General features: G+C 40.0%; 1 protein-coding gene and 1 pseudogene across 6 annotated transcripts in view; both read right to left on the reverse strand.

The window, feature by feature from the left end:
- Positions 1 to 9,008, reverse strand: part of PIGZ (phosphatidylinositol glycan anchor biosynthesis class Z) — a 23,625-nt gene that overhangs the window by 8,827 nt on the left and 5,790 nt on the right. The window lies entirely within an intron of this gene.
- LOC108306122 overlaps positions 2,289 to 9,008 on the reverse strand; it is a 9,652-nt pseudogene continuing 2,932 nt past the window's right edge. The window contains exons 2-4 of the transcript XR_005199263.1: positions 3,882 to 4,071; positions 3,572 to 3,817; positions 2,289 to 3,421 (exon numbers count right to left, since the gene is read on the reverse strand). The product of XR_005199263.1 is annotated as a eukaryotic translation initiation factor 3 subunit J-like (transcript). The remainder of the gene's footprint in view (positions 3,422 to 3,571; positions 3,818 to 3,881; positions 4,072 to 9,008) is intronic.

Raw genomic sequence — 9,008 nt, forward strand, 5'->3', positions numbered from 1 at the left:
TTTTTGAGACAGCATCTAGCTCTGTAGCCCAGGCTAGAGGGAGTGCAGTGGGACGACCTCGGCTCACTGCAACCTCCGCCTCCTGGGTCCTGGTTCAAATAATTCTCCTGCCTCAGCCTCCCGCGTAGCTGGGATTACAGGCATGTGTCACTATGCCCAGCTAATTTTTGTATTTTTAATAGAGACGGGGTTTCACCATGTTGGCCAGGCTGTTCTTGAACTCCTGACCTCGTGATCCACCTGCCTCGACCTCTCAAAGTGCCGGGATTAAAGGCATGATCCACCGTGCCCAGCCAGGATTTAATTTTTAATGGTTATTTTTGTAGATATTCCATGGATGCTTGAAAACACTATATATTCTATACTTACTAAATGAGGAGTTCTATATATTGACATTAGATCAAACTTATTAGTTGTGTTGTTGAAATCTTTTTTTTTTTTGAGACAGGGTCTCACTGTGTTGTCTATGCTGGAATGCAGTGGCATGATCATGGCTCACTGCAGCCTTGATCTCCTGGGCTCAAGCAATCCTCTGACCTCAGCCTCCTGAGTAACTAGGAAGACAGGCATACACCACCAAGCTTGGTTAATTTTTAAATTTTTTGTAGAGACAAGATCTTGCTATGTTGCCCAGGCTGGTCTTGACCTCCTGGGTTTCAAGCAGTCCTCCCACATTGGCCTCCCAAAGTGCTGGAATTACAAGCATGAACCACCATGCCTGGCCCAAATCTTTTATATTCTTAATTTATTGATTTTTTACTGCTTATTTTATCAATCACAGAAATGTGTGTTGAACTAGCTCATGAAATAGTTGACTTGTGTAATTTTCCTTATGATTCTGCCAATTTTAGTTTATTTTTGAAGCTATATTATTATATTTGTAGAAGTTTATAACTGTTATACCTAATTGGAAAATTGAATATCTTATCATTATATAGTTACCTTTTAATCTCTAGTACTATTTTGTCCTAAAATATATTTTGTCTGATATTAATGTAGGTATACACACTTTTCAGAAATTTAGTATTTACCTGGTACATACTTTTCCACCCTTTTCTTTTCTTTTTTTCTTTTTGAGCTGGAGTCTCACTGTCTTGCCCAGACTGGAGTGCAGTGGCGTGATCTCAGCTCACTGCAACCTCTGCCTCCTGGGTTCAAGCAATTCTCCTGCCTCAGCCTCCCAAGTAGCTTGGACTATAGGCGCGAACCACCATGACCGGCTAATTCTGATATTTTTTGTAGAAATGAGGTTTTGCCATGTTGGCCATGCTGGTCTCGAACTCCTGACCTCAGGTAATCTGCCCTGTTGCTGGCTGGAGTGCAATGGCACAATCTCAGCCTCCCAAAATGTTGGGATTACAGGTATGAGCCACTGTGCCCAGCCAATTTACTGTTATTATTGATATATTTATTTCTACCATCCTATTTTGTTTTCTTTTCTTGTTTTTTCAATGATTTTTTTGGTCCTTTCTTGCCTTCTTTTGGATTGATATTTTTTCTCTTTTCTCTCTACCAGTTTGGAAGTTATATATACTCAGTTTCCAATATGCTATAAAATACAATATATTGTTTAATATTTTAATATTTAGTATACTATGTCATGTGTCTTCACTATTAAATTCTGGGTGCACATTTCTTTTTACTTATTATAGTTGAAAATTTTTGGCTTCTTGAACCTGTGGATTAGGACCCTTTGTCATTTATAGAAAGTAATCCTCCATTAGACTGTATGCTGCTGATAAAGACATACCCAAGACTGGATAATTTATAAAGGAAAAGAGGTTTAATGGACTCACAGTTCCATGTGGCTGGGGAGGCATCACAATCATGGTGGAAGGCAAAGGCACATCTTACATGGCAGCAGGCAAAAAGCAAATGGGGTTTCTCCTTACAAAACCATCAGATCTCGTGAGACTTACTACCACGAGAACAGTATGGGGGAAACCACCCCCATGACTCAATTATCTCCCACAAGGTCCCTCCCACAACATGTGGGAATTATGGGAGCTACAGTTCAAGATGAGATTTGAGTGAAGACACAGCCAAAACATATCATAGACCTTCTCAGTCTACCTTCCACGTCTCTTTAAGTTCTATTTCATATTTTCCAGATCTTTATCTCTCTTGGCTATATGTCAGATAAGCTCTGTTCTGTCTTTCATGTCTCTAGTCATCCTTTCAGCTGTATCTAGATGTTAAACCTGTGTATTGAGTTTTAAATTTCAGTTGTTATATTTTTCATTTCTATAAACTGTTTGATTTTTTTCATATCTGCTTGATCTTTTTTCCCTCACAATAGTGATTTTATTAAATTAGCTGCTTTATAAAACACTGCAGATGTCATAATTGTTAACAATTTACCAAACTGTAGTTAACTGGTACAGTTTGCTAAGCATGTTTTATAAAGGAAAGGAAATGCCAAAACCCTGGTAAAGTTGTTCCATTGCAGCCTAAGAGAACGAAGATTTGTTTCTCAGACATTTAAATCAGGCAAATAAAAACAGGTAAAGAGTTTCCCTCTCCCATCTGAAGCACTTCATCAGTAGAAATAGCCTGATAAATAACTAGACAGTCTTTGCACTCAAGAGATTCCACAACATGTAATGCAATAATGGAGAGGTTTACCTTTTTTAGCTTCAAAGTTGGAGGGTTTTGGTCATTTAAATTTTATATCAAACTAATGCTTTTCAGCCGCAGTATCTTCACTCAGAGATAAGCAGTCTTCTTCACAATGTATTTTTAATATCCTTATGTTCAATTTTAAGACAAAGCAATTTTACTACTAGGTGCACACCACATGCCCTTGCTGCAAACTGCCTTTCTTGACAAGTTATGAAGTAGTTCAAGGAGGTATGGTTAAGGCTGTATTACTGAATGGTGCTGGTAAATACTACACATTTTTTTTTTCTGTCATGTTGCAACATTTTTCCAATTTAGTGACTGCTGCTATGAAATCAGATAGCAACAATGACAACATTATGAGGTTTGTTTTGAACTATGATTTAGTAGCAACTGAGGTTCCCAATTTTAACCCCTTGGCAGCAAGGTCCAAGTTCCCTTATTTGCACATTAGCACCAAAGTGTCAAGGGGTTAAATAAGCACAAAAGACACTGCACTTCTGATTGTAGCATTTGGCAGAACTGAAAAGAAAGGATGTTGTGCTACGTGTTCAAGGGATTGTGGGCAACATAAAGATGACACCAGGAGAAGATAAAAATGTCACATGAAGTCTTCATAGTCTTGTACATATCCTCCATTGTAACCACCATAATCTGCCAGATCATCTTTCATGGTGGCTTTTAACCCCCCTCCAGAAACCGCACCTTTCTTCTTATTGGCTTGGCTTTGCTTTTCTTGCTTCTGTTTTTCACTGCAAAGCACAGTCAGTGAATTGGTAATCTTTTTCAAATCATCAGTTTCCAATGAAATACACACATCTCGAACTAAGACTTCCAAAAAACTGGCATAATATAGTGACTTTTCATATTGTGTAATTTTATCTCTTAGTAATGTTCCAAACTCTGTAAAGTCATCTCTTGAAGATGGGTTCATAGCATCTACTCCATAAACTATTATTAACGCCTTTGCTAATTCGAGGTCGGACTCTTCCTGTAATTTCTTTAGCCGCAGTTTATCTGCTAATTGTTCTTCTTGTGTTAGCACTTCAGGTTCTTCAGGTTCTTGTAACTTCTTTTTAATTTCTTCTTGCCTTTTCTTCTGTTGCTGTTCTTTCTCTTTTATCTTTTATCTTCTCTGCTATTTTTTTCTTTTCTGAAATTTTTACCTCTGGTTTTCCTTCCTCCGTTTTTTTTTTTGTTTTTTTTTTTTTTTTTTTTTTTTTTTTTTTTTTTTTTTTTTTTTTTTTTTTTTTTTTTTTTTTAATCATCATCGTCATCCCAGTTAGCTTTGACGTTCTCATCCTCGTCCCCGCCTTCCCAGCGGTCCCCGCCGGCAGTTCCAACGCCCCCACGGAGAACGCATCCTCAACCCAGGGGTCGGAGTCCCAGCCGCTGCCGCCGCAGCCGCCACCGCCACCTCGAGCCCGGTGTGAGCGTGTGTCACGGGGAGAGCTAGCGAGTCATATCTGCTTGCTCTTTTGTGATATTTTCAAGACTCTTTTATTTATTAAATGATATCAAAATACTTATTGGATATACTAGGTTTTATAACTCCAGCATCTAAAATCTGGGTCTGAATCTGCTGTCTTGTTTCTGCTGGAACTCACTCATAGTGCCCTGTTTATGTGTGTGCGTGTGTGTGTGTGTGTGTGTGTGTGTGTGTGTATATATATATATATATATACACACACACATATTCACATCTTTTGCTCCAGGTTTTGTGTGTGTGTATTTTGTTTATCTTTTAGGAAGGGGGATAGTTCCCGGTCAGGTAAATTCGTGAGGGCAGGCTCCGTTACAAATTCTGAAGGGAGATTCCTCACCCCCAGCTCAATTTGATAAGCATCAGGATCCAAAAAGGGCAGTTTTCCTTTCAGTCCTGTAGGGATGGAAGAATTTATTTCTTAGGCCACCTTTATACTGGAACGTGGCCCTGCGGCATCACAGTTTTGGGGGAATCTCCTGTTAGACTTCCCTCTTGTTGGGTAGTAGGCTTTATCTTCTGTCCTGCTAGTCCTGAGAAGCTACCAAGTCCTGAAATCCTAATTTGCATAACCCAACTTTGAGGGTATCTACAAAAAAAACTTTTTGTTTCCTGGCCTTTACAGTACAATAAGACACCCTAGACGGAGATAGAAATAGTGAAAGGGGTCCCTGCTGTTAAATGGCATGCAGTGTAGGGACCTGATGTGGCCAGTGGTTTGGATAATGAGGAAGCCAAGGAGGCTCTCAAATTCACACAGTTTTGTGTGTGTCCTCAAGTCCAAATCTGGCTCTGGCACCTTGCATACCTCTCTGTCTCTGTCTTCATGCCTAAGTATGACTTATGTTTTATTCAGCTTAAATACTATTTTATTCAGCATTTTAGTTATTTTCAACACTTTAGTAATTTTATAATTCAAGGACAACTTTCTACTTGTGTCCTGTTTAACAACCTTTATTATTTTTTTTACTATTCATAAACATAATACAAGATCGTTGTAGAAAGAGTAAAAAGTGCAGTAAGTCAAAAGGGGAAAATGGAAATTACATGCAGTTCCTGACACTCAAAAAACACTGTTAACATTTTGATATATGATTTTTCTTGGAAAATATAGGATTATATTTCTGCTTATTCATACATATCTACAGTTTGGCATAATGTTGGCATAAGAAACAGTCATGTTGAGAGATAAGACAGGGATTGAGAACAGCTAAGTTAGTTTAAGCTGTGTCAAGTTAATTTCAAGGAAGTCGTATATTTAAGGGACAGCCTTAGTCAGCAGATCCTTCTGGTGATGATTTAAGGGAAGAGGGCAGGAAACATGAGGGGACCGTGTTGCAGTCACATCAGTGCTTTTTAAGGATGTGTCTCAAGACTACTATGGGGGAACTTGTATGTCTCCACAACTGTTGAAGGCATCTGTTGAGGGTGAGTGGGGATAGAGGATGCTATGCCGAGGTCTCTGAGCTGAGCTCCAGAAGAACTGATGGCAGGCTGTTCCTCAGCATATGGGAGGGTGGGAAAGTCGGCGTCATGACTTCAGCTATGGAGCAAGCCAGTCTCATGGGCATGTGGCCTTCAATAGTATGGGTCTGCTGGCCAAGTGTGGTGGCTCACAGCACTTTGGGAGTCCAAGGTGGGTGGATCACGAGGTTAGGAGTTCAACACCACCCTGGCCAAGATGGTGAAACCCATCTCTACTAAAAATAGAAAAAAATTAGATGGGCGTGGTGGCACATGCCTGTAGTCCCAGCTACTTGAGAGGCTGAGGCAAAGAATCGCTTGAACCTGGGAGGCAGAGGTTGCAGTGAGCTGAGATCTCACCACTGCACTCCAGCCTGGGCGATAGAGCGAGACTCTGTCTCAAAAAATAATAATAATAATTTTAAAAGTATGAGTCTGTTGTCTTGTATCTCACCCTCTCCCACTCTTATCCTGCTCTCCAGTTACTACACACCCTGCCCATGCCTGTGCTATTGGCTGGGGCTGCTCCATCTCAATAGTGTAGCTTTGCAGCATTGAAATTGAGTTTTGTCTCTATAAGGGATGTCTGACAATTCAGTGAGTATTTTCAATGTATCTATTATATATTTGTAAATGGAAGGTTATCATACAATGTTCACTTTAAAATATGCTTATATCACTTAGCAAAATATGACCATCTTTCCATATACCATGAACATCCCCTTCCACCATCTGCAGGTTCTCCTTTCATCAAGCATCTACTCCCTCCCTCTGTTCTCTTTGATTGACACCTTCCTTTCCATAGATAAACACATTTGATTCTCCACCATTTTTAGAAAAACAATCAACCAAAATTATCTTGAAACTGTATGTCCCCTCTTTCTACTACTACCTCTCTCTCCTCCTTCCTTCACAGGAATCCTCAAATCTTCTGCACTCCTCCCTTTTTAATTTCAATTTTTTTTAGAGAGGGGCATCTTGCCTCCTCAGCTTCCCCACTGTCAAAACCGTTGGCCACTTCAGGCCCCTCCACTGCATGCCATTTGACAGCAGGGATCCTTTCTACTCTTCCTGTCTCCTTCTAGGGTGTCTTACTGTACTGTGAAGGGTAGGAAATGAAAAGTTACATTTTGTAGATACTCTTGAAGTTGGGTTACGCAAATTAGCTTTTCAGAATTTAGAAAGCAGATGTGAGACAGGCCATATTTTTTGCAGTTTTCTTTGTTTTCTCCTGGCAAACAAGATTGTTGAAAACACGGAGTTTTCCTGCATCGGCTCTCCACTATCCAGTCCCTGCTTTGTGGGAATGGAGGACACAACTGCAGTTATGGTGGCCACAGTGCTGTGTCACAAAACCCAGCTAAGTTCTACAGGTGGCTTTATACTAGCCTGACTGTCACAGAAGTGGCAGCTCCTCTATGGAGTTACTTCTGGTGTTCAGAGAGTCTTTTCCGGAGGTCCAAACAGAGATCATTTTTCCGTGTACTGAATGATTTTTACTACCTATTTCCCTGTATCAAATTCCTTTTCTGCTGGCTTCTATTTCTTGTACTGAAACTTCACCATTTAGTATCAGAAGTGCCTGTAGCCAATAGATCCCTAAGGATGGCAATATTCATTTGCTAAGATAAAATAACTACATGTCTATCCTTTATGTCCTGAAAGAAAATAATCTTTCAAGAACAAGGGCAAAACAAAGATCTTTTTAAGAAAACCAAAACTGAAAAGTCTTCACAAGCAGATCTTCAGAAAATTATAAATAATACGTATCAGGCAGAAGGCAAAATGATTCCAGATAGATCTGAGACGGAAGTAGGACTAAAGAACAAAGAAGTTGATCATTAAGTGAGAGACATCTGGAAGGTAGAAGTCAAATAGATATCCTTCTGCTGCTTTGACTGTTTTCTTCTAGCAAATAAGGTGTAGGAGATGGTTACGGTTTCTGAAGTAGTACTCCATGTTCATTCACCAGCTTCATTGGGTGCTGCTGATAGGTGGCTTGTGGTGGTTTGGCAATGGCTTTCTAACCCGGAGTCACAAATAAAGCACTGTGTTCTTGAGTGTGATAGTTCCAGTGGTGGTCTCCTACGTCCCCACCTTCCTGATAGGGGACAGAAGTAGCAGCTTCATTGGGCAGTTTTGCAGTGTTCTAGCAATCATTTCTGGGGATTCAGCTTAGAGCTTGGCCACCCAGTACTTACAAAGGTTTTATAAGCAGCTAATTCCCTATATTAAACTCCCTTTTACATAAAACATTTAGTTGTTTGCAAACAACATCAACAACAAAAACAATGCAAGCTGGCTTCAACAATTCATCATATTGCCAGCCCTGGTGATGCACCCCTGTCATCCCAGCTACTTGGGAGATGGAGGCAGAAGGATTGCTTGACCCCAGGAGTTCAAGGTCAGCCTGACAACATAGCAAGACCCTCATCTCTTAAAAAAAAAAAAAAAAGCAGGAAACAATTCATCATGTCACATAAAAAAACCCTTGGTACTGCCAGGGTCCCGTGCTGCTTCTCAGGTCAGCCTTGATGCTGCCTTTCTCTTTGTGTGGACGTAATCCTCAGTTCTAGCCATCCCATCCAGACATGACAACCCTATATTTTTGAGGCTCTTTTTAAAGCAGGTTTATTGAAATATAATTAAATATACCGTACAATTCATTTAAAGTATACAATTCAATCGTTTTTGGTATATTCCTAGACAGGTGCAACCGTCACCACAGTCAGTTTTAGAAATTTTCATCACTCATGAAGAACCCCATATCCTTGAGTTATCACCTCCCATCCTCCTCTACCACCCAGGACTCTGGGAATCACTAATCTATTTTTTTGTCTCTATAGAGTTCCCTGTTCTGGGCTTCCATATGAATAAAATGTCTGTGGGCTTTTGTGGCTGGCTTCTTTCACTTAACAGAATGGTTTCATGGTTCATCTGTGTTGTAGCAGGTATCAGTACCTCCTTACTTTTTATGGCCACATGATATCCCATTGTACGGATGTACCACATTTTGTGTGTCCATTCATCTGCTGATGAACCTCTGAGTTGTTTCCATGTTTTGGCCATTGTAAACAGTGCTACTATAAGCTTTTGTGTACAAGTTTATGTGTGGACATATGTCTTCATTTCTCTTCGCATATACCTAGGATTGGAGTCCTTGCATCCTACGGTAACTCTATGTTTAGCCATTTGAGGAAACTTCCAGGTTGTTTTCCAAAGTGACTGTATCATTTTACATTCCCACCAGAAATGCATGATAGTTCTGACCAACACTTGTTGTTATCTGACCTTTGGATTCCAGGCATCTCAGTGGGTGTAAAGTGGTATCTCATTGTAGTTTTGATTTGCACCTGCATCTCTCTCTTTCTCTCTCTCTTTCTCCCTTCCTTCCTTCCCTCCTTTCTTTCTTTCTTTCTTTCTTTCTTTCTTTCTTTCTTTC

Source organism: Cebus imitator, unplaced genomic scaffold (genome assembly GCF_001604975.1).
Source record: "Cebus imitator isolate Cc_AM_T3 unplaced genomic scaffold, Cebus_imitator-1.0 Scaffold0, whole genome shotgun sequence".
NCBI classification, from domain to species: domain Eukaryota; kingdom Metazoa; phylum Chordata; class Mammalia; order Primates; family Cebidae; genus Cebus; species Cebus imitator.